This window comes from Ambystoma mexicanum, chromosome 8 (assembly GCF_040938575.1).
Source record: "Ambystoma mexicanum isolate Mex_15411 chromosome 8, UKY_AmexF1_1, whole genome shotgun sequence".
Taxonomy (NCBI): Eukaryota; Metazoa; Chordata; class Amphibia; order Caudata; family Ambystomatidae; genus Ambystoma; species Ambystoma mexicanum.
The window spans coordinates 1,267,959,210-1,267,987,160 of record NC_090929.1 but is presented as its reverse complement, the minus strand read 5'-3'; the positions used below and the strand labels follow the sequence as shown (position 1 = coordinate 1,267,987,160).

The following is a 27,951-nucleotide window of genomic DNA, read 5'->3' as shown; positions in this document are numbered from 1 at the left end:
GAGTTGCTGGCGAGCCAACAATCATAAGATCTGTTTTCCCTCTGTTTAGTGCAAGATTGTAGCGCACCATCCAGGTCTCTATGATGGTGAACAGTCTGTTGAGTTCAAGTTCGTCTTGACTGTCAGAACCAGTGGGGGGGATAACACAATGCGTGTCATCAACGTAGTTGGAAAATATGACTCCTTCCTGTTTCAGATGGACAAAAAACAGGGCCATAAAGATATTGAAAATACATGGAGAGGTGCTGGCTCCCTGTGGGACCGCATACTGGATTGGGAAAAGGGGGGGCCATAGCTTCGTTAGCACAAACTCTACTTATCCTGTTTGCAAGAAACAGTGCACTGCTGAAGGAGAGAAGTTTGCAACTTCCGCAAGTCGATCTGCAAGTATGGCATGATCCACAAGATCGAATGCTGCAGATAGATCCAGAGAGATGAGAAGAGATGTGAGACCCTAATCTATACAATCCAAAAACCTGGACTTCAGCTCCAGCAATGAATGTTGGGCTATCTGCAAATAGGCAACCCAGTCTAGAATTTGAAGAGGAAGGGGGTATTAGTTATGGGTCTGTAATTTAGTGGGTTATCTTGGGACTGACCTGGTTTTTTCAGTATAGGGGTGAGCCATGCTTGCTTCAAATCATCTGGGACGATGCCTAGATCGAGGGATGCGTTGATACATTTACGAATCGCCTCCAAGAGTATTGGTGGACAGGTCTTAATAATGGTCTTAATAATGAGAGAAGAGCATGGATCACTTTTGCATTTGGTGGCCTTAAGTTGGGTAATGACCTTCTTAAGTTCCTCCATTGAAATAGGGCAGAAGTTGAAGACAGGGATGGCAGTGTCTCTAGCAAAGGATTTAGGATCACCCGTGCTGAGATTTTTTCAGCCGGGAGATTTTGGTTATCCCCTCTCGAATGGCTGTACATTTTTGTAACATGGCCTTTCCAATGGGTATGATGTGGTCTTCCTCATCCTTGAAGATTGACCCAAAGGATTCGAAAATATCTGTCTGGTTTGAATATCAGAGCGACTCTGAGGTTGATGAAGGATCATCGACTTCGACTCCTTCGAGGAGGAAGTCACATAAGCTTTCGGCTTTGATGCTATTTCGGCGGACGACACTTTTGACTCTACTCGAAACAACATCCCTGAGGTCTTGAGACTCTGACATTTGGGCGAGAGGTTTGCAGCCTTACTCGATTCCCTGCCGGCCTTGGAAGACAGAGTGGGATCAATATCCTTTTTCGGGTCTTTCAAGGGACCAGGAGGCAATTTTCTCACAGAAATGTTCCAATTTGGCAGCTGAGGGAAAACGTACCTGATGTTGTCAGACTAGAACTCTAAAGACAACAAACAATGGCGTTGTTTCTTAGGATTCTTACGTGGTGATGAAGAAGAAGAGTGACTGCAATTACTCCTGGTTCTCAATCTCTTCGAATGCTTGGAGGTTTTTTTGGGCCTTTCTGGAGACTTATCTCCGGTGGAACGTCTAGCATCAAAAGATTTTTTCTTCAAAGTTCTGAAAGACAGAGTCTTTAAAACCGACCAACCTACGGTGAGCTTCGACCTTCTCTCCTTCAAATCCTTACTAGTAATCGATTGACAGGAGCCACATTCGATGAATTCCTGTTCTTCACCAAGGCACGAGAGACAAATCCTGTACAGTTCATTGATTGACATCTTTGGGTCACAGTCCACATATCTCTTAAAGCCTGTTTTCAGCAATTGACATTGTGATAAATCACAAAAAGAATTAAGTTACTCGAAGAAAATTTCTGATACGAGTCGAACTGTTCTGAGAGCGTGCTGTGCATGTGGACTATCAAAAATGTTGACAGGAAAATGGTTGACACCCTGTTTAGAATAATTACAGACAAGAACACTATAAAAGATACCCCTCCTGTAGCACAAATGATAATTTCCCTCTAGGCTAATACCTAAGAATTTGAAGGAACTATACCTCCCTAGATGACTTTAAACAAAATCCAGAAATATTAGACATTAGTTTGATTGCTCAGGGATACCCGAAAAAACGAGTGGATCACTCATGCAAAAGAGCAAGGTATAGCCCTAGGGAGGCTCTCATCACACTGAGAGCTAAATCACAGGACAAAAACATGATGGCGTGTGTAACAACCTTCGGTTCAAAAACAATAATTTGCATACAAAGGCTCCTATTGAAACTGAGTCTTCCGCATGAAGAAATACCTATGTTTGCTCTAAAAAAGATATAGACACCGGAGGCACAGCCTGATCCACTCCCAATACAGTAATAACCACTTACCACAAAACCACTTGTCATTGAGAATTTGGGACCTCTCGTGGGCCACTATCCATGTTGCAACTGTTTGGTATACAAATTAATCCAAAAATTGGAACACTTTCTCATTACAAAGATATAGTGGGTCCTAAAAGAAATTACTATTTGTAAGAGTCGCAAAATAGTGTATTATATTGAAAGGCCCTGTAAAAAGAGGTACAGGGGATGAGAGCCCTTAATACACGGATCTCTGAACATAGGTCCAGAATAAGGTGCAAAATTCCTAATGCACTGCTAGTACAACACTACACTGACATGAACCATTCTGAGGAAATCTTCCGGTGGGTCATAGAAAGGGTGCTTACCAGCTCCAACTCTGAAAGAGTCCTTCTATACAAGGAAGCTAGATGGATACACAAAATGCAGACCCATATCTCCGGCCTGAATGAAGATTCCCAGGCCCCGATATGAGTAACGGTTGGCTTTAGGTAACTGGTGCATACATGCATTTCTCCATTTGCCACATTGCTCACATGATGCTAATGATTACATATTAGCTCACTCTCGTGTCACTTCACCTTCACAGTAGTGCCTGAGGGAGGTACCGAACACTGATGCTAGCAGCAGGGTTATGAGGTTGTTTACAACATTTACAGCATGCCTACAACGCAAATTGCATTTCTTTTAAAAGCCCTAATAAATAATACTTCATATTCTATTCTTCTTTTTCAAGACTTTCCAGTGAAGTCTCGTCTCCTTCCACACAAAGCATGAGTTACTCTCAAGTAAGCCCATGACTATGCTGACTTGGTCCAAAACACTGCACCTGTGACGTCACAGCATGATAACGTTGGGCTGTGACGTCCACACATGCAAATCCTCAAAGTTAGGCTTTGTCTTAACAATCGCAGAGTACATTTCTCACTGTACTGGTGAACAAATTATATGTCAAGAAATCTACATGCGAGGTAAGAATTTTCCGCCGCTGGAGATTAGCTCTGTTGGATTTTCATAGCACTCCTCCCTCCCCGATACAGACTATGTGCAACAGTTATCTATTCTCAGACTGGTTTTCAGGACTGCTCCTAACATTCAATGGCCCTCATTACGACCCTGGCGGAATAGGAAAAACGATGGCGGAAATGTAATACCGCCATCGAATAGCGCCCGTTGCGATCATGACCCGTCACCGTAAAGTACGATGCCATTAGCGACACTGCAGTGAACGCCAACGCTAACTGCACCAAGTACGCGCACGCGCCTTGAAAAACCGTAATTACCTCCATGTCGCAACGGTACGCGAATTCCGACCCTAGCGTACATGTACTTTACGCCATCAAGCATGGCGGAAAGTACCATTCCGCCATGGTGAGAAATACGGCATCGCGAACCAACCGTAAATGGCCCTACTGAGTGCCTGTCCTCCACTCCCTGCCCACATTGCACAACTCCTCGTAGGCGCAATGCAGTCACACCATGCAACCAGTGAAATGCACAAGTCACCCAAGCATGCCAACGAACAAATGCATGCAGGGGCCCCAAGTGCCCTGTGAGTGGCCACCCACAATTGGCAACACACCATTGCCGTACCGATGCAGCACAGGCATCTGAAGGTGCAAGTACACCAAAATGAACTGAAGATACCATCCTGACACAAAACAACAACTGTCCCCCATCGCCTGCCACCAGTGCAAATCAACATCCAAAGCAGCAACCTGAGGGAGACTGCACCAGCCCTGTACACATGCCAGTAGTCAAAATGACCATCAGCATAAGCAGGTACCACACAACTGTACCCAGGAGCCGGAACCCAATGCAGAACACCTCACAAAACATCGCGCCACAAAACGGAATATGCCACATTACTAGCAAAGAATAACGCTACACAGTTAACATCTGAATACAAATTTAATGCACATCGAAATCACCAAGGCCATACAGCCATTACAACAGGAACTCACAAATGATCAGCATTACTGTGGGCTGCATCCGCAATAAATGACCAGCTACCCCAAGTGTGATGCCATGTACCCTCATGGCACACAGGGGCAACATCAACCTCCAAAAAGGCAACATGGAAGCGCCTAGGACCGCAGGGCCGTCCCATGAGGTAGGCACTAGTCCAGCTGGAAGCTAGGTATGCTGCACCTAGCCACAAGTATTGCGTAAGGGCATGTGGGCCATTGGCGATCGTCCCATAAGATCGTAATGGTGCTCCACTGATTAACTCGAAGATGCAGGTGTCGACTGTAGAAGCCATCTGCAGGAGTGGCGTACAGATGGCAGCGGCAGAAGGGGAGGAGATACCTGTCACCCAAAAGGAAAAAGAAGATAGAATGGACATCCGAACTTCTCATGTATCAGTCACATCATTCAACACACCAAACCTACAACCACATGCATGTTAGCCCACTCATAAGGACCAATTGCACCCAAAAACCACTAGCGAATCATAACGACCCAAATCGATGTGAATACTCCATTACAAACGAGTGTCTGTGTGCATGCGCCTGTCAGAACAGGATGCATCAGATGGGATCATCAACGTGCATAGACACAAGTGATAGAAGGCGCGTCGAGACAGGGAGGGTACAACAAGGGCAGACAGACAATCGTCCCACCATGGCAGCCTTGCATCACATAGCGCAGGGGAAGGGGATAGAATCCAAATAGCCATGTACATGGCAGACTCCCATTTAAATTAACTGTCCATGCATCCATTCATCATTCCCTCATCCCGTTATGAAGACGCCTGAATAATCACTCACATCACATTCGAAATTTCCATTGAGTCTGTGCGTAATGCAGCCTTCTAAATCCACTGTGCCCCTGGCCGGATTCCTTGTGCAGTGAAGTCACATGTATTTGGGAACGTCCTGCCTTATCGGCCACTACGCAATAGCGCATCCCATTCAAATCATATCATTCATTGCATTCCCGTCCTGGGCCCTGTCCCAAGGACATTCAACAATAGAACGTTACTTTTCCAGTCAGACCTGTGGGCGTCTCCACGCCACTAGTCGAAAACCGAAAGCGCTGCCCTTCGAATTCCTAATTTGCAACATCACGTTCAAAAGGCAGCTGTGAACGCTTGCTTCCACAAATACATCTATGCAGTGCGGCTGTGTGTGAAAATGGTAACTGGCCACAATCACTGATGGGACTCCCCGCCGTCGGTTAACGTCGGTGCAGTGCTGCATGAGGGTCCACCGCTGATCGGGCACTACATCCCACCGACCCTTCAGAAGTCTGCTCGCAAATGCAAATGTAGTATGTGCAACAATGTGACCATAGCAGAATTCGCGTATAAAACAATATTCCACTGACATCGGGATTAAGAACATGAATGCAAATGCAAGATGCCATGCGTCTAATTGCAGCGTCGTGTGCGGGACGTGCTCGCACGAAAGGCATTGCAGCTGACACAGGTGGAATTAATCACCACAGGTGAAGGCAATACAGCCTGCAAACACATAAATTGCACACCCAACCCCCTCCCACAACCACACCCACTCCAGAATGCTACCGGCAGGACTATCGATTTTGGGCCTGGGGAACCTGATTGCACTGCAAGTACTCCAACTTGAAGAAGAAGACGAACGCCAACTACTACAACAAGCGGCCGCACAGAGGAGACGCAGGAGGAGGAGGAGGAGGAGGAGGGCAAGGCATGGCCAGCAAGCCCCACCAGCACAGCCACTACCACCACGCAGGCAGCCCGCAATCCCACGCCTCCGAGCTAATCCGTTCAACCTCACAGCTGAGCAGATCCACACCCTCTACCGTTTGGACCGGGACACCATAACCGCCATTGTCGACATGACACACGCTGACCTTGTCAGCATGATAGATAGCCCAACCGCCATCCCACCCCTACTGAAGGTGGTGTCTGTACTCCACTTCCTGGCCACAGGCACCTACCAGCACACAGTCGGACAGTTGCATGGCATTTCACAGCCACTATTCTCACGGACACTATACCAAGTACTTGATGCCCTCCTGAAGCACTCAGACGACTACATCACTTTACCACGCACGGAGCAAGAGCTTACAAACACAAAAGTGGGATTCCATGCACTTGGCGGCATACCGGGTTGCATTGGTGCCATCGACTGCACCCATGTGGAATTGGTTGTCCCACATGCCATGGAGGCCCAGTACCGCAACCGGAAGCAATATCATTCTATCAATGTACAAATGGTGTGTGACTCCAACAGGATCTTCACACATTATTCTGCCCGATTTCCAGGATCAACACATGATTCTATGGTCTTGCGGAACTCTAGAATACCACGCTACATGGAGCGACACGCAGGGCGCAGATCCTGGCTACTTGGTGAGTCTCATTAAATGCATGTTTATGTGGGGTAGGTGATGCGTGAGTGACCTGGCAGGAAGGGGGGGGGGGTGCGTACGTAGTAATGACATTCCACAAACATCCTTTGTTGTCCACATGCAGGTGATTGCGGCTATCCACTGAAGAGATGGCTCCTTACACCAATCCGGAACCCACGGGACCAGCATGAGGAGGACTACAACCATGCCCACTCACGTACCCGTGTGGTCATAGAACAGGCATTCGGCCTACTGAAGGGTCGTTTCCGCTGCCTCAGCAGGTCTGGCGGGGCACTCCTGTACCGCCATGAGAAGGTGGCAAAGATGGTCATGGCATGTGTCATGCTACACAACATGTGCGTACGTAGGAATGTGGCCATGCCCCCCGACGCAGAACTGCTAGCACCTGAAGATGGTCAAGATGAGGGTGGGGATGTGGCAGCACCTCAAGGGGTCCACGAGGCACAGGAGGCCCGTGAGATCCGTCAAAATCTCATAGATGTATGCTTCTAGCACTCACGCCTGGTGGCTGTTACATGGACACGGGACTTGTGGCGCCGTGTGTGTCTGGAACATGCACAATGTGGACTGTACGCCAAGATAGGCCTCGTACACAGAGATCAATGTCCACGCTACTCATTTGATGGATGTGAAGATTTGTATTGCAGATGTGAAATGACATTACACACCCAATCGTCCCGCCACCCGATGAAGCACAACACACCCCCTCCACCCTCCTACCCCCCCCACACACCAGTGTCCAATGGCGCTCAATGTCAGAGGGCTGACGCTATTGCAAGCCCCCTTTCCGGGTATCAGGGGCACCCCTGCCTGTGGAGCGGCGGGTCCTCCCAGATCTACGTTGGGGGCTGCCCTGGACGGAACTTGCAATGGATGATGTCTCTGCCTGCTCACGTCCATGCATGTCCCTGAGGGTTTGTGAGAGCTCAGTGAGCACACGGCGCACAGCGGCAAGTTCACCACATACGTCTTTGGACGTCGCATGCAGTTCCCTCCTCAGGCTCTCGGTGCTTCTCTGCATTTCTGCCCTCAGGCTCTCGGTACTTCTCTCCATTTCTGCACTAAGTGTCTCAGTAGAGGTTTCAATGGCTGCCTTGGTACCCCCACATTCAGCAGCATGCTCCTTGAGGAGCGTGGCCAGTTGCTGCTGTTGCTCTACCATCTGCTCGAGTGACTGTTGCCTCTGCTGGGCCATGCCCATTTGCGGTGGTGTCACAGAGGGGCTGGACGCCTCATGTTGCCTTGCAACAGGCCTTGTGGGGGTTGGCCAGTCGTCGTCTTGTGGGTGCCCCTGCGTGGTTTCCTCATGGTGTACGGGATGGAACAAACAGGGGGATTGTGACAGGTCATGGCTGTGTCCTGCTTCGACAGCACCGTTTTCTGTGTCGGAGCATGCTGGCATGTATGCAGTGTCACCTGGGGTGCTGCTGCCACCAGAAGCAGTGCCTTCTGTGGCATCCATTGGGGGGACCTGTGGTGCTGATGTTGTGGACATGCTGGCTGCTGGGGTGCCTGTTGGAGTCCCCTCCAGTGTGCTGCCACTCGATTTGTGCAGCTGCCGTGTCTTGATCCGTGCAGCTGAGGTGGAGGGTCTTTGGCCGTTGGTCTTGGCCCTCTTTGCAGGTGTGCTGGTAGGGGTGTCCTGGAGCTCGTCGTTGGAATCGGACCCTGTGGTGGAGTAAAGGAGGGCGAGCGTTATTCATGGGTCTGTGGTATTGGAATGGCAATTGCATCACATGCATTGGGGTGGTACCTGGGGGTGATTTGGGTCAGGGCCTTGGGGGTGGTCTCATTTCTGTGTGGATTGGGGTTGCGGTTATTTTGCAGTCTGCAGTTGAGTGTGCATGGTGCACATGTGGAGTGTGTTTGTTGGATTTTTATTTATTTATTTGTTTAATCTGGCTTTTAAGGGTCGCTGTCATGGCAATGTATGTGGTCGTTCTCCTGGACATGTGTTTCTGTTGCACTATGGGGACACGTGGTACTTCACATGGTTGGTGAATGTGGATTTGGCATAGTTTATTTTGGGCCACCTACCTGATTCTTCTGATGTCTGCACTCCTTTCTCCATCCCTCCGACTCCCTCTATGCTCTCCATTCCAATGGTGGAGGCACAGATTTCTTCCCAGGGGGTCAACTTGATGGGTGATTCCGATCCTCCCCCGGTAGCTGTGGCAATGTTCCGGTTGGCAGAGAGTATGCTCCGGACGCGTATCCGTAGGTCGTCCCATCGCTTTCTGCATTGCTGTGGGTTGCGGGGTGCGGTCCCCACCGCACTTACCCGCTGTGCCACCAGGGCCCATATAGCCTTCTTGTTCGCAAGTGCCGTCCTGGTCATTTGCGTGGAGAAGACGACGGCAGCATTCTCCTGGAGGGTCTCTGTGAGCACAGTGAGTTCCTCGTGGGAGAAGTGGACCTGCCGCTTGCGGTCGCACGCTTTTTTTGCTACTTTGCCCATATTTATTATTTTACCTGGGGTCGCTAACGGGTTGGGATGTGTCTCAGGGTCGGATTTTTAATGGTTGTGTTGGGATTCTCTATTTATAGGTGTGCGGCGTGCAGTTTCCCGTTCCGGCCCCATGTTTTTACTTCTGTTTCCGTATATTTACGGTGACCGTATTTTGCGCAGACCGCTCATTACGGTGGCCGCTTGGATGGGTGGCGGATTTGCACCTAGGGCGAAGTAAGACGGCGGTAAGGGGCGTTTTGTGGTCATTTCCGCCATCGCGGACTTTGCACTTCCGCCATGGCGTGATGCTCGTGCCCGATGGGTCGGAATTGGCCGCACTTTCCTCCGTCGTGCCGTGGCGGAAACGCTATTTACGCTATGGCGGTCATGTCAGTCACTTTCCGCCAGGGTCGTAATGAGGGCCAATGTCTATAGAGACAGACTCAATGTTTTTTTGAGTGCCTTGTCCCCATGTTTACATATCTAGCACTAATACAGACATTTATATTCTGCCCCAACAAGGATACCTTCATACAGCCTTACCGCATGAAGTTTCTCAAAAATAGCTTACCACTGCACATAGCAAGGTGGATAACATCCTAATTTAGTGAGCCCTTCGCTCTTCATTTCATATAGTTTATTGTGCACCTTATTCTACACATTGCAACACTTCTGACTTAGAGCCCAATTCTGAGGTATGTGCAAACGTAGGAAAGTGCCCTTCTATGAAGGAGGAACTCTTTCCTTACAAACACCATCATATCCTGATAAAGAAAGAATGTCGTGCAGGGACATGAAAACCCCAGCTTTTGCATGTGCCCGATTTACTGCTTGCCAACAGCCCTACCAACCATCACGAATGCAGAGCAGCCACATGAAGGGAACTCTCCTTCCAGCAGTACTGGTTTTGCACCTAAAAAAAAGGATTAAAAATACGGCACCTTTGAGGTGTTGTTAAACTCTAGTGCATACTTTTTCCATTTATAAAAATAGCATTTATTAGACTGCAGCAGCACTTTCTAGCTTAATTAAAGTTTAAGAAAACTTCCTTAAATTAGAAAAGTGGAAGTCTTTTAAGAAATGCTCAAAATGCCACTGGAGAATATGTTTCTCCCACAATGAGAGATGTTAACAGCTTTTGCTGCTGGAAAGCACAACATCTCCTCTCCAATACTTCCACCCACTTCAGAATGGTGGTGCTGGAAACCAGAGGGGAGAATATAATATTTCCAAACGCTTTTTTATCATGAGCTCAGAATCAGGCCGTAAGTCCCATCTCTCACTCATACTGGGTCCACACTCTGAAATCTCCTACTGGGGAAGGCGCTTTAACAGTTAGCACCAAAACGCCCTAGATGTCGACCCCAACAGTCTGGTTGCCCCCTTTCACCTCGATCTTAGAGGAGGTTGCTCTGCTGTATAATTGTTCATTTATTTCTAACACACTTAATATCAACAAGTGGTTTTGAAGAGTGGAATCGGGAATCAAAACCTGTGTTTTACTGCGTTGTCTTGCTTTCAAGACAAACGTGTTGACCCTGAGCTATCCTTCCTCCTCATTGCTGTGGCTTAGCACCAAGGCTCACAATAATTAGTCTGAGTACTGTGAGCCTTTTTGTTAATGAATTGGACAAATATTCTTATTGGTTGATGTCACTTTAGTCAATGTTTTTGTAAATATTAATGTACATCTGCTCTGTGTTATTTGTGTTGATTTATGAATTTACTCTTTGTAATTCTTTTTTCTGGCACATGCACCTTGTACAAACACATGTAATATAGCTTTGCTTAGTTTGCATGCTCTCAATTAAATTACATGAATTATGATATTTGTCGCCAGTATATTTTACGGCAATGTGGATAATGATGTTTTCATTAATTGTGTTCTAAATCATGACCTGGAATTACAAAGTGAATTGTTCTCAAACGGGAACAACCCTTGTGTAGCCTACAAAAACAGAACTAAGGCAACGGGAGCGATGCATACTATTTATACTAGCATCAACGTCATGTCTGGATGTGGGAACGTTAACCATCAAGGGACATGGACAACAATTCCGCACAGTGCCCCCTCCTGTTGAAAAATGTTCAAAGACTGCAAAGCAGGATACAAATATATCAAAGATGAGTAATCCATGCGAGGACACAATCCATTAGAAATGAAGAAATACACAAGCAGATACACAGGCAGGCTTGTGTAAGGTTGGTAAATGTTTCAGTCATAACTGAGAGAAATTCACTTTTACTGTTTTTGGTCTCCAGCCATTTATAAACTCTCGGTGCAGCCTTTCATTCTCGAATATCTTTCTATTGGGCTCTCCTCTTGTGACAGGTACTACACGTCCTTTTGAGATGAAGGCAAAGTGAGAAAGAGATCAAAAGGAAAACAGAAAGTGAGACAGAGACAGAGAGAGAGAGAAAGAAGGGACACATGTAGGGGACAATGAATGAAAGATAGATGAAGAGATACATTGGGACAGAGAGGGGGAGAATGCGACTAATGTAGAGACTGTGTCTGAGAAAGCGTGAATAGGATGACAGACTGTTAAAAAGAAATAGGACTGTGATGAAGGAGAAAGACTATGATGAGGGAGAAGGACTGTAATGTAGGAGAACTGTGATGATGGGAACGGAATGAATCAAACTGGAAGATCTGTGATGAAGGGGAATGCCTGTGATAAAGAATGTCGGTAATGAATGACTGATGAAGGAGAAGAACTGTGACAAAGAAGAAGAACTGTGCTAAAAGCGAAGGACTGTAACTAAGGACTGTCATGAAGGGGACGGACTCTGCCTAAAATGAAAGACTGACCAAGGATACTGGCTCTGATGAAGGCAACGCACTGTGTCAAAAATGAAAGACTGATTACATAGAAGTGTTGTGACAAAGGAGAAGGGCTGTGGTGAAAGGTTGTAATCAGGGAGAGTGGCTGTGATGAAGGCAAAGGACTGTGACACAGAAGAAAGATTGTGGTTACACAGAAATACTGTGACAAAGGAGAAGGATTGTGGTGGAAGGCTGTAATCAAGGATAGTGGCTGTGATGAAGGCAAAGGACTACGCTGAAGGAGAAGGTCTGTGATGATGGACTGATCAAGGAGAAGGACTGTGATGAAGTTGAAGGACTGGACTGTGACAAAGGGAAAGGACTGTGACAAAGGACTGTGATGAGTGGAGGATGGTGACAAATGAGAAGGTGTGTGATAAGGAACTCTGATAAAAGAAAAGGTCTATAAAGGAGGACTTCTGAAGGAGAAGAACTATGATCACCGAGAGGGTCACTTATTTGCAGGTTCAGCTTTATCTCGAAAGTTACAACTTACTTGGTTGTAGGCAGTTTGGATTCAGAGCCGTACATGGCATGCCCACCTCTTTGTTAGACCTTATGTCTAGCATGCTACAGACTTGGAGAAGGGTGGGATGGCCTTGCTCATGCTCCTCGATCTCTCTGCGGCATTTGACCTGGTTGACTACAGCATACTGATTGATAGGTTGTGTTCCTCAGCCAAACTTTCGCCTGAAGCCACAAGCTGGGTGCATTCCTTTTCGTCTGAATGCACAACCAGAGTTTTTACTGAAACTGTTGCAGCTGCTCCAGTTAATCTGGAATGCAGCATACAACAGGGATCCTGCCGGTCCCCTACAATTTACAATTTGCTTATTAAACCCCTCTTTGATATCCTGGATGATCTTGGTGTTCTTTATACTGATTATGCCAACAACACACAGATATTGCTTCAGTTTTAAGGGGATTATAAGCACGACGATGCCTACATTAATAAGATTCATGACATCATCCAAAGCTTGATGGCTTTTAAGGGACTGGAGCTCAATGAAGCCAAAACAGAGGTTATTATTGCTGGCACACAATACAGACTAGGTAGACTAACTTACTTCAGAGCTCAAGGAGTTCACCATCGCCGACTGCACCATTGTGGTTCCAGCTAAAGTTAAGACCTTAGAAGTCTACCTTGGCGCTTCCCTAAATATGAAAGCTCAAACCAACTACTTTGAAGCTGCTCTGCCATATTCACCCCTTCCTCTCTAAAGAGAATTGTGCCCACCTGGTACTAGTTATTGTCTGGGCAATAATTGACTATTGCGATAGCCTTCCACATGGCTCCTCCCAGGGCAATCTATCTAAACTGCAGACTCTGCAAAATAGTGCGGTTAGGATCGTTAATCAGTTCGTCGTACTCTTCACTGGCTTCCAGTGAGGGAGCACCTTGCTTTCCAGGTCACTATTACTGCCCACAGGTGTCTGTATGGGAGTGCCCCTCCTACTTGAAAGACAGACTGACCTTCAAATCCAGTCCTCACTCACTGCGTTCTGATAACACCAAGCTGGTCACCCTATGTGTCGAACTCCGAAAGAGCTCGGATATTGACCTTCGACTCCACAGTTTCTTGTCTCTGGAAAAATCTTCAACCAGATCTAAGAATAAATACGCTCACTGTCACTTTCTAAGAAGGCTCTCAACATGCACTTCTATACTTAATAGGCCTTCTGACTTGCTTGACATTTAACATAAAGTTGGTCATTGGTACCTTTTTAGAGCGGTTGATTGATGGTTTTATTATGTTATCTGTCTTTTGCACATATCTTGTCTGTTGTTTAACGTTGCTTGTCCTTTTGTGTGCCTCTTTGCCCAGGGTAGTAGGCGCTTTCTAAATATTAAAATAAATACAAAATAAAATTAATTAATTAAGCTTAAGGTCTGTAATGAAGGAGAAGGACTGTGACAAAGGAGAAGACTGGTTATGAAGAATAAGGACTGTGATGGAGGACAGTGAAGAATGAGAATCACTGTGACGACAACAGGGAAGGACTGTGATGAAGGACTGCGATAAAGCAGAGAGATTGTGGTGAAGGAAAAGTACTGTAATGAAGAAGACAGACTGTGAAGAAGTACAAGGACTGTGAGGAAGAAGGACTGTGATGAAGGAGAAGAACTGTAATGTATGAGAAAGACTATGAAATAATGTTCCATGAGAAACAGACAAAAAGGGATAATTATTAACCCTTTCCAGTACTGTACGGAAGATAGTTTGTACTGGTTCTGTGAATTTAAAAAGACTAATAAAGTCAATGGCAACTTTACATGTTCTGGGAGACAGTGGTCAGTCCCAGAAAATGGAGTTTAAAGGGGGAAGTCTGAAAAAGACAACCCTGTATCACTGCACTAAAGGTGCCGTGTGACACACAGTAAAAAGATGATGCCTATGGACTAGGTGAGGCTCCACAGTCTATGAACACAAAAAGGTAAAACACACAGCAAAACACATCTAAGAGCGTGACAAAAGGCTCACACTCTTACCAGGTGAGAAAAATAAATCCTAGAAATCCAGCAAAGCTGTTGAGGGACTCAGTAGGTAAGGGAAATTAGGCATTCTGGAGAATTCTCCCTAACACTCGCGCCGCCGCAGACTAAGGGACAGGAGGATATAATCCCCACCAGGATGGATCTCCTGTTGCAAGTCGGTTAAATGGTTAAATGAGTACACCAGTAACCTTTTGTAACTCTTGCTAGGACATTTTTTTACCAATGGTTTTCATTTGTAGACTTATATGACCCACAAACATGGTGTGGTACATCTCTCTTTTTAATGTATAGGGGATCTGTTCTAACAGTCCCTCAGAAGTTGTAACAATCTCTGAACCTACAATAGGCTTTTTCAAGGAGTCCTTAGAAAGGAATCCCTTAGATCTAGAGGGGCCTCCATGACTCCTCACCACCTATCTCACAAGAGCAGGTTGGGTCTCAGGTATCTTGGTTGGAGGGGCTGTGGTCAAGCAAGGTACATGCTGCCACTTCCTCTGAGATCGGACCTTACCTATTTTAGAAGTTTCCCTCCTAACATTAGGATTTACACTAGAGTCTTCTTCAGTAGAAGATCCAGCAGTCTTAAGGGTTTAGCCTGATACCTATTTTTCTTTCCTGGTTTTCCACCAGCTTTGAGAATTACCAGTTCTCACAGGCCTAGGGAGGGGTCCAATTTGTCTATCCACCTCTTCCTCAGAAGCAGGGGGAGTCAAAGACTTTACAATTGGATGGGCAATGATGGAGCTTGGTTGGGGTGCCCCATTTCCCTACTATAATAGCCTCAGATTTGCCTGGGTTAGAGGTCAACTTACTAACACCAGGGCTTGCAGTGGGGTTCTCTGTAGAGGTTCCCACAGGCTCAGAGTTGTCTCTTAAGGTTGCCTCTCTAGCCAATCTGGTTTGGTTCTGTTTTCTCTCACTGGGAGGCCTGGGGGTACTGGATACTACTCCTAGAGTTTTTAAATCATTCCCCAACATGACTCTCCCAGGCACCTCATTCTGGACACTGACAGGGATCCTCACTGTCATATTATTACACTGAATGAGAGCTGATAGAATTGGAACAAACTGGACAGGGCCTCCAGAGAATTTAGTGGGACCTTTGGGTGCCTTAGCAACATCCTCAGGCCTGAAAAAGCTTTCATCCACTACTGTTCTGCTGGCCCCAGTGTCTGTCCTGGCAGGAGTATCCTGGCCATTGATAAGAACATTGTCCATATAATACCCTCTAGAGTTTTCTGGAATGGAGTTGTACACATCCATATTCTGTTTTTTACCCAGACCCATGGACTCTAAGGATACAGTTGCCTGAAGACAAGGGTGCTTCAGCAAATAATTGAAAGTGGGCACTAGCTATTTGTACTTCTTCCTCTGGGGAGAAGACTAACGAGGCAGTGCTGATCCCTGCAGGTTTAACCGTGCACCTGGGATCTCCTTTCACATGGTCAGTTGACCCACAAACATAGCATTTACCAAATGCTCTCTAGAATGGGGGTTTCTGCTGACCTCCCTCTGGTTGGGAACCAGAGGATTCACTAGCCCTATTTGGGTTCCCATGTTGCTTACCCTGGTTATGTTTGGGGACCTCCTCTGGATTGGAGGTATTAGAATTCTCCTTGTTATCTTTCTTTGGCTGCTTTCCCTCATCCTTCTTCTGAGTTGCCCCAGAATCCTTGTGAGTAGCCCTCTTGGCAACCCACAAGTCAGCAGCAGCATTAGCTAACTTATTTGGATCTATCTCCTTAGAATCAGCCAAGTGCTGCCTGAACTCAGGAGAGCAGGCACCATAAATTGACTCCAACATAACAAGATTTCTCATACCTTCATAAGTGTTTACTCTGTAACCCTTAACCCAACCATCTAGGTTTTTCAAACATTCACATACCCAGGTAGCCCAAGGGGCACCATCATGCTTTTTGAGGGTCCCAAACGTCTTAAGGTACTGGGAAAGAGTCTTCCCAAATCTAGCAATTAAAGCTAGCTTTACACACTCATAATCCATCCTATCCACCTCCCCAACTCCATCACAACATCAGATGCAACAGTGGGTAGCCCAGAGAAGAGCCAAGAAAGCAATTGATTCCCTGTAATGTCTTGATCCCATGTTCATACTCAAACATTGCCAACCAATCCAAAATATCAAGCTTAGCCTCATACATACCAACAATTTCTTTATCTATAGGCATACAGGGTCACTCAGGACTGGAAGACCTAGAAGACTCTGGGAGAGAAGCATTTTCAATAGACAATTTCATAATTTCCAGTGCCTGGTTCGACTCCATTTCTCTGAGCTTAAGTTCTTGATGCTTTTGTTCAGTTTGAGCATTAATACGTTTGAATTCCAATTCAAGCCTCATCTTTTCTAGAGCAATGAATTCAGGACTGAGTGTAGGACCTGATGGGGTCCCAGTGGACAAAGGTTGAGGTTGTTGAGCAGGTAGAGGAGCAGTAAGGCCTACATTGTGAGACACATCTGCCTCATCTAACTCATCCATAATAAATAACTGACACATTATCATCCTCATCATTTTCCACATTTGCTGGAGGGTTAGGTATTTCAGAACCACTCTCCAGACTTTGTTTTTCTAACAACCTTTCAATGAATTCTGACTTTTTGCCTTTAACAGAAAGATTCCTTTCTCTACCCATATTTTTCAGATAATCTACAGTGTAACTGAGGGTCTCCTGACTGTAGCTTTCCATATCAGACATGAATACAATTTGCTTTTTTAGTGATGTTTAGCCTTGTGGTTAGTTGATTCAAGGTAATAGCAGCACTCTAAGTGTAATCACTATACTTGATCCTCACCGCTGTACACCAGTGTTAGGCAGAATCATATGCGGTACCCTTTGGGAACACCACACACAATTCAGACTACAAGTGACAGTAAAAATTCACCTTTGGTACAAACCCATACTACACAGTAAAGTGGTAATGATGGCTGAGCAGCCAGACTTATCTCAAGAGTTAAGTGAGCAGTATCAGAAGTTACACAAAGGACAGTAATTACTATGGTTCAAACAAACACTCACTCAAGGTTTCTGAGTAAAAGAATATACATTTATTTACACATTCGTTTGTAAAACAGTTCACTAAGTAAAGCAGCAGAAAAATCCCACTCTTAATATACTACACAACCCCCAATCAATTCTGGACAAGTTAAGCTCAAAATGAAGTGTGAGCAAAATGGCACTCCAGCAATTTAAAAAGGGAGGGAAAGACAAGGTTATACAAAATTAAGCAGCACCAACAAGTAAGTAGACAGAGCAATCTAGAAAAGGCTTGCTACAATGAGGATTCAAATCACTAGGCCTGGGCCAATGTTAATGGTTCACAGTCTTTGCAGAGGATCACACAGTTCAGAGTAGTTTGCAGTTAAGTCTTTGCCAAGAGTTCGAAACAAAGTTGGTCGAAGGAAAAGTTATTTAAATGAGTAGAGAAGGACAAGCCCTTGGGTTGGCAAAAGATTTAAAACACTTTCACGGCGGTCGGATGGAAGGAACAACCGGGTTCTTAGAAGAATAATGCTGTAGCTGAGGCAGAAGTTCCTGGCAGATCCTGCAGGCTCACGGTTCCTGAATCGACTGTCGGACTGACACGAAGGAGGAAGACTGGAGGGTCCTGCACTGCCCAGGGAAGAAACCAGCAGCAGAGCAAAGCAATGAATAAAAGTTCTGCTCCTTAAAACCCAAAAAGGGTCTGGTCCGCCTGGCTATCCGGTTCACTGCCGCGATGCACAGCAAATTCGACCAGGGGAGGAAGGCTTTGCTTGGTGTTTTGCAAACTGGCTGGCCCCACCAGCTCAAGGGAAGAAGATTCCTTGTAGATCTTCTCTGTCATCGAAGTTTGGAGATTCGGACCCACAGCAGGGCTTCACCGGGAGGTTCAGTTGTGGTAGTTGTCCTCTTCCTTCAGCTTCTCATCGGTTCTCTTGATCCAGTGGCGACTCTGTGTTCCAAATCCCAGAGACCTGCTTATTATGCAGTGTTCCCCCATTCACACAGCCTGGCTGTCAATCAAACAGCGGGGTGGCTGTTCTGGCAGGACAGTCACCTAGCCAATCAAGCAAGAGTGCGACTTAGGTCTCCAAAGAGACCCTGTGCAAGGGGCCTAAAACCCCTCCCTCACATCCTGTCTACCTAGACTCTCAGGCGCCTAAGGAGGGCTTCTGTGCAGAAGCCCGCCAAAGGACGGCGAACAAAGGAACCAAACCTGGTTTGGCGCGCAGAGTAAAACACGAGAAAGACCTTTACAAAAAGAAATGGCAAATAAACCCAGCCGGAACCAAATAAAATTAAATGGGGTCCAGCGGATTAAAGTTCGAGGCTACTAACTTAGCCTAAAACAGTACCAAGGCTATTTTCATAGACCCAGGTAGGAAAAATATGGTAGATACCACTGCCACCAGCCAAATCTTAAAGAAAGGGGAACAAAATAATATTCCATGAGAAACAGACAAAAAGGGATAATTATTAACCCTTTCCAGTACTCTATGGAAGATAGTTTGTAACGGTTCTGTGAATTTAAAAAGACTAATAACGTCAATGGCAACTTTACATGTTCTGGCAGACAGTGGGCAGTCCCAGAAAATGGAGTTTAAAGGGGGAAGTCTGAAAAAGACAACCCTGTGTCACTGTACTAAAGGTGCTGTGTGACACACAGTAAAACGATGATGCCTATGGAGTAGGTGAGGCTCCACAGTCTATGAACACAGAAATGTAAAACACACAGCAAAACACATGTAAGAGTGGGGAAAAAGGCTCACACTCTTACCAGGTGAAAAAAATAAATCCTACAAATCCAGCAAAGCTGCTGAGGGACTCGGTAGGTAAGGGAAATTAGCCATTCTGGATAATTCTCCCTAACAAGCCCTATTCTGGATTAGCTGGAGGGGTGCATAGGGAGGAAAGAGGGAGATTGAGAAATACTTTGATATTCTCTCCCAAAGTCCTGTGATGAATCCTGAAATGTCGTCATTTCCTCCGGGGGAGACCTTTCCCATGAGGCCAGGGTGGTGCAGCCCCTATCCGATAGTCTCCCTGGTGGTGGTACTCATTGGGAGGATCTCATGGGAAGAAGCCTAGCCTCTGGGGACAAGGAAAAAGCTATTGGGAGAACGCGGGATAACATCCCTCACCCAACACCCTACACACTTCCATACCCCTAGAACCCAACACTTTGTCCAGTACTCCCATGTACCTTTGTAAGTCAGTGGGCCTCATTCCGACATTTGAGGTAGCCATGGCGCTAATAGCGCCATGGCTGCCTCCAATAACAGTACCGAGTCTGCCCTCATTGCGGGACTTACCGGTCCCGCAAAGGTCCGACTAGACCGGTAAGTCCCCATTGAAAATACCATTCCCCATTCCCATTTGAGACCCCATAGGGCTCAATGGGAATGGGGAAGGTGCAAATAACGGTACCGCAATTTGCGGTACTGTTATTTGCTCCCTGGACCCTTTGCGGCTCCTGCTAAGGCCGCCTGGTAAAACCAGGCGGCCTTAGCGGGACCCGCAGAGGGACCTTGGAATAGGGCGCAAAGGGATTACCGGCACCGTTGTCCTTACCGGTGCCGGTAATCCCTTTGCGCCAGCCTCGGAATGAGGCTGACTTTAAGAAGTCCTGAGACAAAGAAGAGTAGGGACTACCCTAAGGGAGTGTAACAAACAAGTACTGGTGTGAGGAGGAGGTGCAGAGCCATGAAGAATGCTCCATGTAATCTGGATGAGCATTCTAGTCATCCACTGCAGGGTAAAATAAAAAGCAACAAAGGATGTACAATGTTGCTCAGCCATCCCAGGAAGAACCGAGGACCAGGGAGTTGCTCAGCACTGGAATTATTTTTTATTTTTTTTAATTGGTTTATGCAAACCTTTAAAAAAAGACGAACATAGAATAAAATTCACACATTACATAGTTACAGACAAACACAACATCATGAATGACGAAACATCACTCAAATTATGTGAAAAATAAAAATCAAAAAATCAATTGAACACTATTTGAATAAATGGAAAGCATAACGGAGTACAGACTTCAGACCACACTACACACTAGATTTAGTTAGTTCTTCTTGAATGTTTTTTAGGAGAAATGTCAGGGCATATGTTAGTTTTTTGTTTGCTTTCGTAAAACATTCTTCCCACCATTCTTCCATTGTGCAGTGAGCTTTTTCTGCAACAATTGCTTCAAATAGTGTCTTTCTCATTGCATAAAAAGCGTTGCAGGTAAGGATTAGTTGCTTGATATTTTCTTCATGATAGTTGCAAAACCTACACTTTGGATCCAGTCTCTCATATTTAGGGCAACGCATGATCACTTATTTTGTCTTAAATTGGTTCAATCTAAATTTCATGAGAAGTATTCTTTTTTGCTTATTTGGATATTTTTCAAGGTATTTGTACAGAGAGCAATAGGCTTTCCCTTCCAGAGGAACATTTTTCATTAACGAGTATTTTGCTCTGATCATACCAGTATTTATCCAATCATGTTCCCACAATTTCTTCTTAACGGTATCTGGATTTTAAGCCAGCGTAGCCTTATCACTGTTTATATCAGCCAAAATTTGATGCCATTGTTTTGTCCAAGCTGAAAATACTGAATTCGATTGTGTGTTCTCTTGATCGTGGAAAATCTTCATTTGTGGAGTACCATTGGGCAAAATTATTTTGCGGAAAATTGCCAAGGTGTTCCAAATGACCTTCGCATTTATAGATATTAGTCCCAATTCATGGCGTACTACTGCAGCCGGAATGCCCTTCCCCGCTTTCAGAATTCTGGACCGAAAAATATTTTTGAGGTTATCCCACAATGTAGCTGGACATCCAAAAGTGGTTTCTGCGCCAAAGATTAAAGATGGCACAGCCTTTTGCTTATAAAACTTTATTACAGGAACCAAAGAAAATTTGCCATATTTTTTATCAAGCGCTGCGGCTTGGGCCTAAGTTGGCGACATTTGGATTTTTTTTTTCTATCCAGATTTGATTGTTTATATTTGAATTCAGCCACATGCCCAAATATTTTAACTGTTTCACGTGTTGCAGGGGTGCGCCATCCAAGTGCCATCTGAAATTCTTTGCAATTGCTGCACCTTTTTTAAGATCTTGTAAAGTAAGAACAACTGATTTGCTTGAGTTTATATACAACCCGTTGTCCCTTACATACTGCTCCAAGGTGTGCAGTTTTCGTTTCAAACCAATTGGTGTGAGATCCATCAATACTAGATCTTCAGCATAGAGAATCCAATTCAGGGCAGACTCGTCTATTTTGGGAGCAAAACCATGAATTTTTTCAAAAACCTCACCAATATCAGCGATGAATGCATTGAAAATTATGGCTGCTAAAGGACACTCTTGCTTAACTCCGCAAAAGGTAAAAATAGGTTTTGACAAGGTGCCATTTGCATCTAATCGAATGTTGATTTCAGTGTTTGTATGTAAATCTTTAATGGCAGAGAGAAGGCTCTCAGGGCAATTCCAGGTTTTTAGTTTTGTCCAGAGCTTTTCCCTGTCAACACTGTCAAAAGCATGAGACAGATCGACAGATGCAAGATAGACCTTGGAACCTTTCCGTATTGCCTCAATTTTCAATAGGTTGATTAGTGTAAGATTTAAGTAGCATCCCACGCCCTTCACAAACCCGCTTTGTCTAACATCTAGATTATTAGTTAGAGCTAGCCATTCCTTTAGTTTGTACTGGAGTTGGGTCGCATATATTTTACCTATAACATCCAATAAGGCAATTGGACCATAGCCCGTTGGATTTGATCTGTTGCCTTTCTTGAAAATAGGCACCACAATAGCCTTCTTCCAGGAGCCAGGTGTAATTGCTTCTGCTGCGACTTTGTCAAACAGAATTTTACAAAACTCAGCCCAAACTTCAGGATTAGCTTTAAGCATCGCATTTGTGATACCATCCGGGCCTGGCGTACGGGAAAGTTTTTTGATATTTATCAAAATGTCATCTTGATCAAAATGAATATCCCAATGTCGTAGAGATGAAATAGGAGGATCAGGGGTATTACCCTTTTTTGCGAACAGCATGGAAAAGTGCTCGATCCATTTTTTTTCGGTCACCATATTTTTTGTGGCGCCTGCTGTGCACTGCATTCATTATTGATTACTGTCCCGAAATCTGACGAGTTCCTCTCTTTTAGACATTTCATCATTCTTTCTGCATCATGTTGTTCCATCAAGGATCGATGTGCTATGATCCAATTCGTATACCTTTGTCTGATTTTTTTCTTCATCTCTAACTGTTCTAATTTGGGGAGATTTTTTATTTGTCGCAGAGCCTTGCGCATTTCCCTCTTTCTGCTGGCAATTTCTGTACTATAAGCATGTTTTTGCTTATAACTCTGAGTATTGTTTGGATTTTTCCCGATCTTGTATTGTTCAAGCAACGGAGTGTAATCTACACCCAAAAAGTCGATATGATTCTCATATTCATTTTTTATTTCGCTCACCTGCTTTGCGTTCAATTTCAGTCTATTTCTACCGCAGTTAACGTTATATGATGATTCCATATCGGAAAAGTAGTTTGCATAATCATCTTAAAGCGAGCTACGACCATATTATGGTCACTAACTTGCATTTTATGCACTTGGAGATCAATGATGTTTAAATTTTCTGATGCAAAGATGTAATCCAGTGTGGATTTTTGATTATTTATTTGCCAGGCAGATTTCGCGGGTATGTCTCCCTCGACATTTCCATTTAACCTTAAAAAATTCCGTAAGGTTAATTCTTCACACCATTTTTCAGCCAGATTTTTTTTTTCCGTTGGTGGCTCATTTTTACTTGGCTCTATGCAATTCATGTTAAGATCTCCACAAACGGTAATACGAGCAGAGTTATCAGCAATCAGTAATTCATCGATTAAGTCAATGGGCCTCATTACGACCCAGGCGGAAAACCATGGTGCTAATAGCACCATGGTCCATGCCGGTAATTTAGCGACTCCACCATGGAGAAATGGGGAATTACCACCCCATTACAAGGTTGGCGGGGCGGTAATTCCCCCTTCCTCCATGGGCCTTCCCCATTCCCATTTTTACCCCATAGGGCTCAATGGGAATGGGGAAGGCGCTAAGTACGGTACCACAAATTGCGGTACCGCACTTAGCACCAAGGTCCCTTTGCGGGTCCCTACTTTAACGGATGGTGTAGACCAGCCGTTAAGGTCAGGTCCCGCAAAGGGACCTCGTAATCAGGCACTAATGGGTTAACAGCGCCACAGCCTTTTACGGCGCCGTTAACCCATTAGCGCCAGGGTCGTAATGAGGCCCAATGACTTGATCGACAAAGGAAACTGTTCCAGCTTCACGGTGATGCCAGTAGAGGTTTAGAATGAAAAGGGGTATAGGTTTGTTTTCTTTACCATCATTCCTTATGATAGTAGCTACTTGGATGTACGGAGATACATTCTTAGACTCTTGTAATCTATACCCAGATGTTTTCTTGATAAGTATAAGCAAGCCAGCACTTGGTCCATCTTTATTTCTTTTGATAGCCGGATTGATTGCAACTTCAAAATTTTCCGCTATAGGACACCTGACCATCCAAGTTTCTTGCAAACAAAGCAGATCCATCTCACTTGTCCACTTTCCATTGGTGTTGAACAAATGGGTGAATCCTCTTGTGTTCTAGGAACTGACCACAAGCTGTTCTTCTGTTGGGTTCTTTAGGCATTAGCTTTCAGTGTTATTCGCCAAAGTAGCCGCTAGCCAATTCCACTCTGTGTTAACCAATTAACTCACCTGTTTTTCATTTGTTCTGGACGACTGCTGTGAGTTTTTACTGTAATTCTGATTTGGTCAGCTTGTTTCAATTCTTGAATGCCGAGCTGTTCTTGACAATTCACCTCTTTTTCATTTGTTTCCCTCAACTGCTGTGAGTTTTTCACTGTAATTCTAATTTGATCAGCTTGTTTCGTTTCTTGTGCGTCAAGATGTTCTTGGCGAGTCAGATTGAATTGTTTGTAGTCTAATTTCCATTGCTCATCTGACATTGTTTGGATTTTGACCTGATTACTCTTCTGCAATGGATTAGACATGGGTTTTTTGGCAGGTGATGCATCATTTGCTTCTTTCATCATTTTTGAGGTATCCACTTCCACAATATCAAATCCGCAAGGTAACAAAGCTGTTGCTCCCTGCAACAAGGTTTCACAGACTAATCTTGAGTTTACGTATAAGTACACTTTATCCAGAGCGATGTCATCCTTAAATTCTACCGCCTGGATATCACTGGATTCAATGGTCCGAAGCATAGGCACATGATGGAACAGGCTCAGCACATTCTTTCGGTTCATTATTAGGCCGTCATGAATATTGAGTATTCTTTCCAGGCTTAAGCAATATTTTGCCTTTTCTTTATACGCTTTGCTTTTATAAGCATTTTGCGTACCATTGTTGCTTTGAGCCTCAGTAGAGTTATCTCTCTCTTTATGCTGATTCATGTTCTGTGTAGCATTCACGCTCGAAATATTTTTTCCACAAAATATTTTGTAAATTTCCCTGATCCGGAGTCTTTTCATCATTAGCGGGAGTCCCATAGGAGACCAGGGGCGCCGCAAGGGTGCTGTTCTCTTGCTCAATCATCTTTAATGTAGCTTTTTGTCTTTTTTCATCCAGTGCCTGGAAGGAGCTCATTATGTTATCATGCTTGGCATTAGTGGCCATTTTTGATTGATTAACCAATTCACAAAGCCGTCCTGATGCTGGAACACATACTTTTATTATTGTCTCCTCATGACCAGCCATGTTCTGGTGCACAGGGGGTTCCACCTCCGCTTTTTCCTGCTCACTTCTCTTTTGTATATCATCTTGCACCTCTTCGTACGTTGATAAGTTCATAAGTGTCTCGATGTCAGGATCTTCCAGCGTCCTTTCTAGTTCATGCTCAGTGTTGGATGTGGTAGATGCTTTCACTTCTTCATTATTGTTTTTAGTAGAAGTTCCTTTTTGCTTTCCCTTTTCACTGCTTACATCCACTTGATTTTGCCCCGATTCACAACCATTTGCAGAAACATTTACTCTAACTGTCTTCAGGTTCCTTAAGAACGCTCTTGCACCAGTTATTATTTTTACTTTTTTTAGATTTTTAGTTTTCTTCTTTTGGGGCACTCCTTTCGTGTTTTTCTTGTTTCGGTCTTTGCAAATACATCGAACATTCCTTTTGGAACTTGTGTATTGTTTTCGTGAAGGGCCTCAGATTCGGTTATGGTATCTTTCGCCACATTTATTATATTCTCAGTCCTTGGCTCGCTAGCGCCTTGGTCTTCCATTGTACCTTTGTCCGTAATGGTTTTTAATTGGACTGTCTTTTCATTTTGACAATATTGCACTTCAATTATTTCATCCAATTGTGAAGCCTACGTGCATTTAGCATTTGTGTTTTTGCTCAGATTAACGGCATCAAAAGTCTCATCTGCTACTGTAGACTTCCCACTTCCGGACGGCTCCAGTTTTTTTTCTTGAAGGCCATCAACTAGAATCACCCGTGCTTCGCTGGGAGCCACAAAGGACTCAACGGACACCGGGAGGCACACTTGCCATTTATCCTCTTTATTGTTTTGAGGGTGTAGGGTTATCTTTTCTTTCTCCCTCTCTGGTAATAATTGATCTTTCTGTTTCTCCACCATATTTTTATTACTAAGATCATTTTTTGGTTTATTTTTTTCTTAGTCAACATTGGTCTTACAGCAATCTACCTTATAACCACTTGTCAAGCTCTCTTGCGTAACTTCTGCTTGGGAATTTTTAAGACGTTTCAAGGCTTCACGTGCAACTCTGCCAATAATCTTTTATCTTCGCTTGAATTTCGATTGGCATCCAAAATCAATTTCAGGAAGTTATCATATTGGCTTTTATCTTGTCTCAGTTCGTATTTCCTGTTCCATGTTGGATATTTTGGTATTGGGCAGTGCTATCAATGTTGTCAAATCCTTGATATTTCCATCCATCTGTTCAATTTCAGGTAAAGGGACAGAGATATGTTCATAGCGGACATAATTACAGCCTGTAAATCTATGATTTCCTGTCTCCCTCATCTGTTTTATTTTTCTGGTTGATGGTTTCCTTTTTCCATTGGATACACCTTATTTTAGGGAAGGGACGCTCAATTAGAGACGAATCATCAGTGTAGGAAGTGGAGAGGTCCGATGAACCAGCAGAGCTGCCCTGCTCTGCGTCCGCTGCTATTAAGGGCCCATTCCGCTCTTTACCTTCCAACAACTGCTTGTTTGTCATTGGTGTAAATCTTATGGGTGAGTGCCAGGTGAAACGTTGTCGTTGGCTCCTTGCCTGAGAGCATACTACCTCTCCCGAAAGGCTATTTCCAGATCTTTTCCTTTTGCGTACAGGGCTGTATATGATTTTGTGTACGCTTTCTTGAAGAGGAACATTCACTCCATCGTTGCGTCTGTACTCATGTACTACCTCCTGTGAAGCCACCTGCTCGGAGATGACCTCATTGCTTAATCCTAAGAAATCCTTCTGGTAGTTAAGGGAGCGATTGTTAAAATCAAAGTTCATTTTTGTTAAATCTTTTAACAATTTATCTGCCACAGTCAAGGAGTTCCTTCTTTCATTTAAGTTATTTAGATTGTTGTTGTTGTTGATAATTATCTCTTCTATTATAATGTCGCCACCTACGTTGTGTTGGTTGTCATTTCTCATGGGTAGCACACTTATCTCCATTAGAATTTCCATTTGACAAGTGGATTTTGGAGCTTCAGCGCTGTACACATCCTGTTGATCTAGCGCTTTCATCCTTTCCAATATGCTGTCTTTTTTTGCACATTTGCAGATATCCTGTTCATAGCATTGCTCCTGATGAAATAGGTCATTAGTAATAGCACCATTATTCAGCTGCACAACCTTTTCGGCCAGGACGCATAATTGTGGAATGGCAGCTGGCGATGCGCAGTTTTCTACTGTTATGTTACATTCGAAGGGGAATTCGGAACAAGAATAGTATTTACATCCATGCGTTCCGTTATTTGCAGAGATATCTCTAGGGGACCTGACGCAAGCATGGTGTACCTTTTGATTAGTTTTATTAGTTTCCATAATAAAGCAGTCCATATCCTGGTCAATGTCATTTTGGTTCGCCGGCATGCTTAGCATTGGTAGATAACCGTCCTCATGCCCACTCATGCATTCTGCGAAATTTACTTCCCCTATTTTGTGCGTACTCGTGCGTGCCAGCCCCACATTCAATTTCATCATTTCAATTTCACTTTTGCTGCAATCGTCACCATTCTGCAGTTCACTTATACTTTGTTTATCTGTTATAGGAGACTTTGAACAAACAGTGAAAGTATTTTGGCTTACTTGGGTTGATGGAGTGTTTTTCATTGTCACGAACTTTGAGGAAGCAACACAGGTCCGGGCACCACTGCGTACACGAGATCGTGTTTCCACGCCTCCTCTCGGTTCCTTTCGATAAACACAAAGTCGTGGCAGTGTTTAGTGGGGGAGAGCAGCAGAACAGGAGGCTCCCGCGACTCCTGCAACACCAAAGACACTCTAGACTCAGTGACGACTCTGTGC

General features: G+C 44.7%; 1 protein-coding gene across 1 annotated transcript in view; it reads right to left on the bottom strand.

The window, feature by feature from the left end:
* The window catches only part of CC2D2B (coiled-coil and C2 domain containing 2B), a 2,924,037-nt gene that overhangs the window by 885,735 nt on the left and 2,010,351 nt on the right, over positions 1–27,951 (bottom strand). The window lies entirely within an intron of this gene.